Source organism: Pogoniulus pusillus, chromosome 8 (assembly GCF_015220805.1).
Source record: "Pogoniulus pusillus isolate bPogPus1 chromosome 8, bPogPus1.pri, whole genome shotgun sequence".
NCBI lineage: Eukaryota > Metazoa > Chordata > Aves > Piciformes > Lybiidae > Pogoniulus > Pogoniulus pusillus.
The window spans coordinates 36,094,797-36,106,990 of NC_087271.1; the positions used below are offsets into that span (position 1 = coordinate 36,094,797).

General features: G+C 49.2%; 1 long non-coding RNA gene across 1 annotated transcript in view; it reads right to left on the reverse strand.

Moving 5' to 3' along the window:
- Positions 1 to 264: 264 nt before the first annotated feature.
- LOC135177911 (uncharacterized) overlaps positions 265 to 12,194 on the reverse strand; it is a 33,609-nt gene continuing 21,679 nt past the window's right edge. The window contains exons 2-3 of the long non-coding RNA XR_010303240.1: positions 501 to 638; positions 265 to 419 (exon numbers count right to left, since the gene is read on the reverse strand). This is a non-coding gene — a long non-coding RNA (uncharacterized LOC135177911). The remainder of the gene's footprint in view (positions 420 to 500; positions 639 to 12,194) is intronic.

Here is a 12,194-nt window from a genome sequence, read left to right on the forward strand (position 1 = left end):
TTGCCTGGCAGAAGAGGCCACCCCCCACCTGGCTACAATGCCCCTTCAGGTAGTTGTAGACAGTAATAAGATCACCCCTGAGCCTCCTATTCTCCAGGCTGCACACCCCCAGCTCCCTCAGCCTCTCCTCATAGGATTTGTGCTCCAGGCCCCTCACCAGCTTTGTTGCCATTCTCTGGACATATTCCAGCACCTCAACATCTCTCTTGAATTGAGGGGCCCAGAACTGGACACAGTGCTCAAGGTGTGGCCTGAGCAGTGCTGAGTACAGGGGCAGAATCATCATTGCTGCCAGCCAAAACATTTGAAAAAGGAACTTAGAGTAGCCAAGACAAACAAGCATTGAGTTCTTGGGGTGGATACTTTTGACACCTTGGATTTTAATATGGAAATTATTTCGTCTGGAGTGAATCAGTAACCTGGAAAACCAAAATGAGTGAATAAATACAATAGGCAGTGTTTCATTTTCTTCCCTGCTAAGTGGCTATGTGTGTTCATACCATGCTGAAGGACACCCCATGGAGAATTCTGCAACCAGCAAGGAGAATTCCACTTAGGAGCAGCAACTCAGTGTGGCACACCCACTGGGTTTCCGAGCTCCGTGGCTGAGGAGGCACTTTGGCACTGTAGTGATGAGTCTGGTAGAAAAATAAAGGCACAAAAGAATAGCTGAAGAAGTTCATCTTTCCACCACAGACATTAGGCAACATGTTTTACTCCTCAGGATGATGCAAAACGTTTAACATGGTGAATAAATAGCAGGGTCTCGGGGGTTTTGCCAGCTCCGTTTGGCACTCAACATGGCAAATCCTTTCCTTTCAAGCCTGCGACAGAGTAGGTGTTGACTTACCACCATGTGCTGGCCACCACCTATGTGTTGGCAGCCACCACCTCTGTGTTGGCCAGCATGATGTAGGGAAGTGAAGAGGTGTGGTGGTGGTAACTAAATGACGACACCGATGTCTGAAGTGAAGGGATTTTTTTTGCACTAGTTAAGATTAAAACGACCTAAGGTCCCTATCTGCACATGGCAGGGGGGGTTGGAATTAGATGATCCTTCTGGTCCCTTCCAACCCTGACTGATTCTATGATTGACTCTGTGGAAAGGTTATCCAAAGGCAGCACAGAGATTAATTAAGGCATTTTCATGTGACACAGAGTAAAGCCAAAATCACTTTTTAATGGTTTGATTTCAACCAAATGCAAAGCTGGGCTGAGGTTTGAGTTCCTTGTTGAGTCACATCTCCCTTCTCTACTCTACAGAGTCTATGTCCAACTCCATGGGCACAAGACCTTTACAATCTATCTGCACACAGATTGGAGCAACTGTTGTAGCATGCATGGATTGGATCAGGGGATTTCCAGCAGGAGAAAGCATAAAGTGTTGTTTCAAAACACTGAAATAGGCTACCCAGATAGGTTGTGGAGTCTCCTTCCTTGGAGGCATTCAAAACCTGCCTGGACACATTCCTGTGTGATCTACTCTAGGCCCTGGCAGAGGCATTGGACTAGATCATCTTTTGAGATCTCTTCCATCCCCTAGTGTTCTGTGATTCTGTGAATATCAGAAGTTCATAATAAGCCTAACAGAAAGGGAGAGAAAAGAGAATTAAATCTCTTTTCTTTTATAGAATCACAGGGTTGTTTCACTTGGAAAAAACCTTGGACAATACCGAGTCCAAGTGCCAAATAAGTATTCTATCTTCATAACCTTTTAGGAATCCACTTGACATGCAAGACTGGGTTCATAGCTACAGGCTGGGGACAGTGGCTGAGAGCAGCCAGGAAGAAAGGGATCTGGGGCTACTGGCACATAGTAGCTGAAGATGAGCCAGCAGTGTGCCCAGGTGGGCAGGAGAGCCAATGGCATCCTGGCCTGGATCAGCAACAGTGTGACCAGTAGGACAAGGGAGGTTATTCTGCTCCTGTACTCAGCACTGCTCAGGCCACACCTTGAGTGCTGTGTCCAGTTCTGGGCTCCTCAATTCAAGAGAGATGTTGAGGTGCTGGAACATGTCCAGAGAAGGGTGATGAAGCTGGTGAGGGGCCTGGAGCACAGCCCTGTGAGGAGAGGCTGAGGAAGCTGGGGGTGTCAGTAAGAAGAGAAATGAAAATAGAAATCTCCACTTTTCCTCACAATGGATTCCTAAACCACTGTGCTGCGGCTTCAGGAGTGAGCAAAGGGGAAAGTTCCTTTCTTGGTGAACTCCCTGGCTGTGAGTATGAAGTTACTTTTCCATCCTTCATTGATCACTGGCAATATTTGCTCCAACGTGCACAGGCAAGGATCACAAGACTGTTTTCCTAGCTGCAAACTACCGTTTGCAACTACCTGAAGGGGCATTGTAGCCAGGTGGGGGGTGGCCTCTTCTCCCAGGCAACCAGCAATAGAACAAGGGGACACAGTCTCAAGTTGTGCCAGGGGAGGTCTAGGCTGGATGTTAGGAGGAAGTTGTTGGCAGAGTGACTGGCACTGGAATGGGCTGCCCAGGGAGGTGGTGGAGGCACCATCCCTGGGGGTCTTCAAGCAAAGCCTGGCTGAGGCACTTAGTGCCATGGTCTAGTTGATTGGTTAGGGCTGGGTGCTAGGTTGGACTGGATGAGCTTGGAGGTCTCTTCCAACCCGGCTGATTCTGTGATTCTATGATTCTAAAGTAGCATTTATCAGAGTTCAGCAATTTCCAGCCCCTCGCCAGGCTCTGCTGGGAGGTCCACCCAGCGGAAGATGCTGCAGCCATGGCTGTCCCCTTCCTCATGCCCGCGTTGGCCGTTACTAACGGCAGCCTGACGCATCACGGCCAGGCAGACGAGCCACGCAGGCATGACTGTGCCATGATGTGCTCCGTGGTACAGCTGGATGGGGCGTAGAAAGGCGAGGGAAACCGCTGCGGCGTCTGACCTTTCGAGGCACGGGGACTGCGGCTCTGTGGCTTTCCTCCCTCCCCTTCTCCGTCAGCCCCCCACGGCCCGACACCAAGTCTGTTTTCTTACCATCTGGCTAGCAGGACAGCAGATGTGAGTGGCAGGCTGGTTTGTTGTTTTGCCTAGCAATTATCTGCTATCTTTTGATAACGGGCTGTGCCCTCCTCCTGCACAATCAAGAGCTGTCCTGACACAGACCTTCTCCGAGGTAGCTCTGGAAACTGCTGGCTGCTCCAGTTTGGGGTTTCCGCCCTTTTCCTTCAAATATTTATGTTGGAACAGCCCAGTGAAATATGCAAGTGTATACAGAAGAAGCCTGGAAGAGGCAGCCAGTTCTACTTCTTCATCTACTTGCTTTCTCTCTGCAGCAGAGAAAAGCCAAAGTACAGCCCTGAAAAGAGTTCAGACTTAAAGTACTTTAACATAATAATGATCTTTTTTCCATTTCTAGGTAGAGTTTGGTCTATCAGTTTGGAAAATATTCCCAAGCCCTACTCTCTTCACTGAGAGAGTCATTGGACACTGGAATGGGCTGCCTGGGGAGGTGGTGGAGTCGCCGTCCCTGCAGCTGTTCAAGGCAAGATTGGACGTGGCACTTGGTGCCATGGTCTAGCCTTGAGCTCTGTGGTAAAGGGTTGGACTTGATGATCTGTGAGGTCTCTTCCAACCTTGGTGATACTGTGTGATACTGTAAAAGAAAGTCAGAAAGCCTCCTCCCAACAAGCCCTTGCTTCAGCTCTTTTGTTTTATGAAATTACATAACAAACTCAAGAGACAGAGAAAATGCAGCAAAAGAGAATGATTGCAATCTTCAGCAACAGCTGTGGGATGTGGAGATAGGTGATGACAGAGAAGAAGCTTTCAGCCATCTCTCTGCTCCCCTAGGCCCAGGCCAGATGTGCCTGCTCAGTCATGTCAGGTAGCTCACAGCATCCTGCTCGGGTTGAAGCCAGCCATTGATGACCTCCAGGGCTGCCAGAGATCACTGCGAGCTGCAGGTGTTGCCTCGCAGTGTCCTGCTCTCTATGGGTTGCCAAGATAGAAGGAGAATGGAGGAGGAAGATGATGTCTTTTGAATGCATTGGCTCTGTTTTCAATTCCCTATAAAACTGTGATGTTTTCTTGCATCTGGGAAGAGTAAGATACTCTCATTTCACCTCAAGCCTTCATTTTCCCTTCCTCCTCCTTCAAAGTACTTGTGTCATCTGCAAGGTACTTTCTCATTAGTTACTTTCACTTGATACTTGGAAGTCACAATACCTGTAAGGACTACATCTCTGCAGCATAATTTCACTGATCCTTGTCTCTTGAGACAAAAATGTTTCCTATAACCCATAAGTTTGCTCAGCTTTCTCTCTCCATGTAGTTCTGTCAGTAAATCATTTACAGGCTCTCAACACGTTCAGTCCACTACCTGAAGGGAGGTTGTAGCCAGGTGGGGTTGGTCTTTTCTGCCAGGCAACCAGCAACAGAACAAGGGGACACAGTCTCAGGTTGTGCTGGGGGAGGTCTAGGCTGGATGTTAGGAGGAATTTGTTGGCAGAGAGAGTGATTAGCATTGGAATGGGCTGCCCAGGGAGGTGTTGGAGTCACCATCCCCGGGGGTGTTCAAGAATAGCCTGGATGAGGCACTTAGTGCCATGGTCTAGTTGACTGGACAGGGCTGGGTGCTAGGTTGGACTGGATGATCTTGGAGGTCTCTTCCAACCTGCTTGATTCTATGATGCTAAGGTGGTGCTAATATCCCTTATTCAACTGATACATTCCTCAAAAGTACTTTGTCACTGTGAAAGTAGCTGAAATTTGTCTTGGCACTTTCTTCTTGCTCCTCTTGTAAGTGCAATAAAGCAGTGTGACATAAACCTTCATCTAAAATCTCAATTACTGCATCCAGTTCTGGTGTCCACATCACAAGAAGGTCATGCAACTGTTGGAGCGAGTCCAGAGGAGGGCCACAAATAATATCCAAGGGCTGGAGCACCTCTGCTATGAGGATAGGCTGAGGGAGAGGGAGTTGCTCACTGTGGAGAAGAGAATATTCCATGGGGACCTTAGAGCTGCCTTCCAATAGCTGAAAGGGTCCTACAGGAAGGCTGGAGAGGGATTTTTCTTAAGGGTGTCTAGGACAGGCCAAGGGGGAATGGTTTGAAGCTGAGGGAGAATAGGCTGGACCTGAGGAAGAAGTTATTCAGTACAAGAGTGGTGAGGCTCTGGAGCAGCCTGCCCAGAGAATCATAGAATCAACCAGGTTGGAAGAGACCTCCAAGATCATCCAGTCCAACCTATCACCCAGCCCTATCCAGTCAACTAGACCATGGCACAAAGTGTCTCATGCAGTCTTCTCTTGAACACCTCCAGGGATGGTGACTCCACCGATGCCCCTTCCCTGGGGGTGTTCAAAGACAGGCCCTTGCATGAGGCTTTGAGCAGCCAAGTCTAGTTGAGAGGCATCCCTGCCATGGTAAGGAAGTTGGAGTAGATGATCTCAAGGGTCTCTCCCAATCTAAGCCATCCTATGATTCTATGATCTAACTGAAATTCTCCATCCAGGGCACTCCAGCATGACTGTACAATGTTTTACACACCAAGTTTCTCCATCACACACAAAAAGACATGCCCCCCCCTGGTGAGACTTCTCTGAATGGATTTACTTAGCTGAGAGTTCTCTGGAGTTCAGCAGTCCCCCCCATGAATCACCATTTACGAGAGGAGGTTGATGATGTGAAGCATGAAGCATGTTCCTCTCCCACCTAGCCACTGCTGAGGGTGAACTTTGAATTCATCCATATGATTATCTAGCCTGGGGTTTCTCCAAGGAGGCTGAGGGGGGTTAGGTGGCCAGAGCAGTGGATTGGGATGGGAATATGACACCAATATTATGCACACATCTTCTGGCTTGTGCTATGTCCTAACCAGACTGCCATTTTACAAGCAAATTCCTATCACTTATTGTCATAGGCTTCAGGTTCTTGACTTACAAGCAACACATGACAGCTAAATAGATCCTACACAGCACAGGCATGTAACAAGGACACTCCTCAAGAGCTTTGAGGTGCTGGAGTCGATCTAGGGACAGGCAATGAAGCTGGTGAAGGGTCTATAGCATAAGTCTTGTGTGGACCAGCTGAAGGAACTGAGGTTGTTTAGTCTGGAGAAAAAGGGAGACCTTCTGGCTCTCTATGACACCCTGGAAGGAGGCTGGATCCAAGCCAAGGTCAATCTCTTCTCTCTTATAAGAAGTGATAGGGCAAGAGAAAATCATAGGATCACAGAATGCCTTAGATTGGCAAAGCCCTTCAAGCTCATTGAGTCCAATCATTAGTTTCACACTCACAGGTCCCTCACTAACCCAAACCCCTCAGCACAACATCTCATCACTATCAATCGCTATGGTTGGAAAGGACCACCAGGATCAGCCAGTCCAACCTTCATCCCAGCAGCCTTCATCACCAGACCATAGCCTCAAGCACCGCATCCACTCTCCTCTTAAACACCTCCAGGGATGGGGTTGGTCTCTTCTGCCAGGCAAGCAGCAACAGAAGAAGGGGACACAGTCTCAAGTTGTGGCAGGGCAGGTCTAGGCTGGATGTTAGGAGGAAGTTGTTGGCAGAGAGAGTGATTGGCATTGGAATGGGCTGCCAGGGAGGTGGTGGAGTCACTGTCCCTGGAGGTGTTGAAGCAAAGCCTGGCTGAGAATCATAGAATCATAGAATCAACCAGGTTGGAAGAGACCTCAAAGATCATCCAGTCCAACCTATCACCCAGCCCTAGCCAGTCAACTAGACCATGGCACTGAGTGCCTCATCCAGTCTTTTCTTGAAGACCCCCAGGGACGGTGCCTCCACCACCTCCCTGGGCAGCCCATTCCAATGGGAAATCACTCTCTCTGTGAAAAACTTCTTCCTAACATCCAGCCTATACCTACCCTGGCACAACTTGAGACTGTGTCCCCTTGTTCTATTGCTGGTTACCTGGGAGAAGAGGCCAACCCCCACCTGGCTACAATGTCCCTTCAGGTAGTTGTAGACAGTAATAAGATCACCTCTGAGCCTCCTCTTCTCCAGGCTAAACAGGCCCAGTTCTCTCAACCTCTCCTCATAGGATTTGTGTTCCAGGCCCCTCACCAGCTTCGTTGCCCTTCTCTGGACATGTTCCAGTACCTCAACATCTTTCTTGAATTGAGGGGCCCAGAACTGGACACAGTACTCAAGGTGTGGCCTGACCAGTGCTGAGTACAGGGGAAGAATAACCTCCCTTGTCCTGCTGGCCACACTATTCCTGATGCAGGCCAGGATGCCATTGGCTCTCTTGGCCACCTGGGCACACTGCTGGCTCATCTTCAGCTTACTATCTATCAGTACCCCCAGGTCCCTTTCCTCCTGGCTGCTCTCCAGCCACTCAGTCCCCAGCCTATAGCGCTGCTTGGGGTTATTGTGGCCAAAGTGCAGAACCCTGCACTTGGCCTTGTTAAATCTCATCTCATTGGCCTCTGCCCACCCATCCAGCCTGTCCAGGTCCCTCTGCAGGGCTCTCCTACCTTCCAACAGATCAACACCTGCTCCTAGCTTGGTGTCATCTGCAAACTTACTGATGCTGGACTCAATGCCCTCGTCCAGATCATCAATAAAGATATTGAACAGGACTGGGCCCAGCACTGATCCTTGGGGAACACCACTTGTGACTGGCTGCCAACTGGACGTGGCACCATTCACCACCACTCTCTGAGCTCTGCCATCCAGCCAGTTCTTGATCCAGCACAGAGTGAATCTGTCCAAACCATGAGCTGCCAGCTTGGCTAGGAGCTTCTTGTGGCAGACAGTGTCAAAGGCTTTGCTGAAGTCCAAGTAGACTACATCCACAGCCTTCCCCACATTCACCAGGCGGGTAACCTGATCATAAAAGGAGATCAGGTTGGTGAGGCAGGACCTGCCCTTCCTAAACCCATGCTGGCTGGGCCTGATCCCTTGGCTATCCTGTAGGTGCTTTGTGATGGCACCCAAGATGACCTGTTCCATGACCTTGCCTGGCACTGAGGTCAGGCTCACAGGTCTGTAGTTTTCTGGCTCCTCCTTACGACCCTTCTTGTGTATGGGAATCACATTGGCCAGCTTCCAGTCTTCAGGGACCTCTCCAGTGAGCCAGGACTGCTGATAAATGATGGAGAGTGGCTTGGCCAGCTCAGCTGCCAGCTCTCTCAGCACCCTAGGGTGGATCCCATCCGGTCCCATGGACTTGTGAGGATCCAAGTGACTTAGCAGATCCCTTACTGCTTCCTCATGGATTAGAGGGGGACTGTACTGGTCCCTGACTCCATCCACCACTTCAGGAGTCCAGCTGTCCTGGAGACAACCTGTCCCACTAGTGAAGATTGAGGCAAAGAAGGTGTTAAGCACCTCTGCCTTTTCCTCATCCTTTGTCACTCTATTCCCCTCTCTATCTAACAAGGACTGGAGGTTGTCCTTGGCCCTTCTCTTGCTATTCATATATTTAAAGAAACACTTTTTATTTTCCTTGGCAGCTGTGGCCAGCCTGAGCTCCAAGTGGGCTTTTGCCTCTCTAATTTTTCCTCTACAAGACCTAGCAACCTCCTTGAACTTCTCCTGGGACACCTCCCCTCTTTTCCAAAGGTGATACACTCTCTTTTTAATCTTTAATTCCTTCAGCAGCTCCCTGCCCATCCAGCCTGGCTGCCTCCCTCGTCGGCTCATCTTCCGGCTCAGTGGCACTGCCTGCTCCTGTGCCTTCAGGAGTTCTTTCTTGAAGCAGGTCCAACCTTCCTGGACCCCTTTGTTTCTAAGGGCTATTTCCCAAGGAACTTTCTGAATTAGTTCCTTAAATAGGCTGAAGTCTGCCCTTCGGAAGTCCAGTGTGGAGGTTCTGTTGATGCCCCTCCTGGTTTCTCCACGTATTGAAAACTCTATAATTTCATGGTCACTGGACCCCAGGCAGCCTCCAACCACCACATCCCCTACCAGCCCCTCTCTATTTGTGAGCAGCAGGTCAAGCAGGGCTGCCCCCCTGGTAGGCTCACGTAACAGCTGGGATAGGAAGTTGTCTTCCACACATTGCAGAAACCTTCTAGACTGCTTCTTCTCTGCAGTGTTTAAGTCCCAGCAGATGTCTGGTAGGTTAAAGTCGCCCACCAGAACAAGGGCAGGTGATCTTGAGGCAGCCTCCAGTTGCTTAAAGAGTAATAAATCAACCTCTTCTTCCTGGTTGGGTGGTCTGTAACAGACTCCAACCAGGATATCAGCCTTGTTGGCCTTCGCCTTAAGTCTCACCCATAATGACTCAACTTAGTACCATGGTCTGGTTGATTGGCTAGGGCTGGGTGCTAGGTTGGACTGGTTGATCTTGGAGGTCTCTTCCAACCTGGTGGATTCCATGATTCATCCTTACTCAGCAAAATCAACTTTTCCTTCACAGCCAGAGAGAATAAAGTATCTGGGTTTGTATTATTTTAGATAAAGGTTGTTAGAACTGCAATATTGTAGGACATAATTTGGATCAGGCTGCAGTGCTGATACAGAAAAGATTCAAACCAAACACTTGAAGGCTTCTGGAAAAAGGAAAGAGCCTTCAGCACAGGCATGTTAGCATCACATAAATCAGGCAAGACTGGGAGCCAACACAAGTATGAGTTAAGAAATGCATTAGTTCAAACAACAGAGAAAGTGGAAGCCCCAGGACACAGAGAAAGCAATCTCTCTCCCTCAAAATGCATAATCTGCCAGATTACAGAGCTGTTTGGCCTGGTGCCATTAATATGCTGCCAGACAAGGTAAGAATCCTCCTCCTCAGGCAATAATTGGCAGGTTCAACAAAGGAACTCTTTTGAAAGTCAGATGAGGTAGAATCATAGAATCACAATTTTTCCTTCTCTCTAGTTTAAATCTTCCTCTTTTAGTTCAACTGATCACCCTTTGTCTTGCTAAAAAGTCTGTCCCTGTGTTTCAGATCAGCCCCTTGAAGTCCTGAAAGGCCACAAGAATGTAGCTGTACAGGACAACATAAACCACAGAATCATAAAGCCAATGGCATCCTGGCCTGTACCAGGAGCAGTGTAGCCAATAGGACAAGGGAGGTTCTTTGACCTATGCAAACCAGCTGATGTGTTCTGCAGCAGCAGAGAAACATTTCTGGTCTCTCCCATGGACTCCTGCTTCCACTTGAGGACAGGATTAGCCTGGCCACTTTCAGTTTTCAGGGTCTTGATTGAAAAGCTTCTCCTGCTCAAGGGTGAAGTTACCTGTGCTAGAATCAGCTTTGATGCAATGAAGCTGTATGGACCAGACCAAAACCAGCAATAGAACAAGGGAACACAGTCTCAAGTTGTGTCAGGGTAGGTATAGGCTGGATATTAGGAAGAAGTTCTTCACAGAGAGAGAGATTTGCCATTGGAATGGGCTGCCCAGGGAGGTGGTGGAGGCACCGTCCCTGGGGGTCTTCAAGAAAAGCCTGGCTGAGGCACTTAGTGCCATGGTCTGGTTGACTGGCTAGGGCTGGGTGCTAGGTTGGACTGGATGATCTTGGAGGTCTCTTCCAACCTGGTTGATTCTATGATTCTAAGGTGACAGAAGCTGTGGGAGAAAGCTGGGAGAGATGGGAGGTTCTTCCACCTCAGCTAGAAAGCTCAAGCCCCAGCTCTTAGTCCCATGGTGGGGCCACTATAGAATCAGTCAGGGTTGGAAGGAACCACAAGGGACATGTAGTTCCAACCCTCCTGCCATGGGCAGGGACACCTTACCCTAGATCAGCCTGGCCAGAGCCTCATCCAGCCTGGCCTTAAACACCTCCAGGGACCAACAGACACATCTGAGCCAGAGATAATTTAGTAAAAAGCTAAGACAGAAAAAGCAAAGCATCTCAACTCCCAAAAGACATTCTCCAGGACTCTCACTGAGGAAACAAACGTCCAAGTTTACTTCTCTGCTGCCAGTCCTTGGGTGGAAGTCACCGAGCAGCAGTAACCGCGGAGCCCAGAGGATGCCGTTTGTCACTGCCATTTCCCAGTGTTTAACAACATCTCACTGGAGTGCTTTTGTTTGTGAGACATGGACAGCAGAGAGAGCTGCCAAGAAACATCTTTGCTGGACATAATGACTGCTTGGCCTCCATCAGAGAAGGGAGGAGCTGCTGAGCGTAATGAGACTCTTCCATGACGCAGGGGAGCAGACCTGATGACCGGCGGAGGGTTCCTTCCAAATATCTGCTGTTACGATGTGCTGATTAAATACCTGGGTGTATTGCCAGCTCATTTCCCCCTTTTTTGCTCCAGATTCGTTGGGCAGGCTTAGGCCTGCATCACTTCATGACCTGCAGTATTATATCAGGACCTATGAATAACTAACCCACCCCCTTCGTGTGTCTCACACGGTCACTTCTGCCTCTCTTTTGGGTTCTTCTTCCCCCCCCTCCCCCTTCACTCTATTTTTAGATGAATTTACTCTCTCCATGTTGTAACTATAGCCCTTGTACTCAGACCTCCCACTCAGCCCCTGCACGCTGCAAGCCACCATGACCACTCTGACATTCCCGTGGTCTGCCCTCCAAAGAGCTGCCAAAAAGATGCCCTTGATAAACTGCAAAACCCCAGGCAATTGGAATTTCACTGCTGCCCATGAGATCCCACTTGAAATGAACTTTGAAGGAGCAGCTGGCCATTGGAGAGAAGCCTGAGAAGGGACTAAAGAAGACCAGCAGGCACTGTGCTTCCCTCTGTTAGAAATTGTTTGGGTTTTCTACCAAACAGACAACTAGGAGTGAGGTCCAAAAGACCTTTACTGGGGTCTTAGTGGCATTGGCCAGTGGGAGATGACTGTACAGCCCCTGTGACTCTACCATATGACCTACATGCACTCTGACTCTTGGATATATCATCAAAAGAAGTGTGACCAGCAGAATGAGGGAAGTGATTCTCCCTCTGCTCTGCTTCTGTGAGAACCCACCTTGAGTACTGCATGTTCTGGTGTCTCCAGCACAGGAAAGACATTGGACTGCTGGAGCAGGTCCAGAGGGGGACACAAAGATGATCAGAGGGCTGGAGCACCTCCCCTATGGGAAAAGGCTGAGAGAGTTTGGGCTGTTCATCCTGGAGAAGACACCTTAAAGCAACCTTCCAGTACCTGAAGGGGGATGAAAGAAAGCTCTGGAGGGACTTTTTACAAGGGCTTGTAGTGATAGGACAAGAGGAGAAGTACTGAAGCTCAAGGAGTGCAGCTTCAGAGTGGAGATTAAGAAGAAATTCTTTGCAGTGAAGGTAGTGAGACATT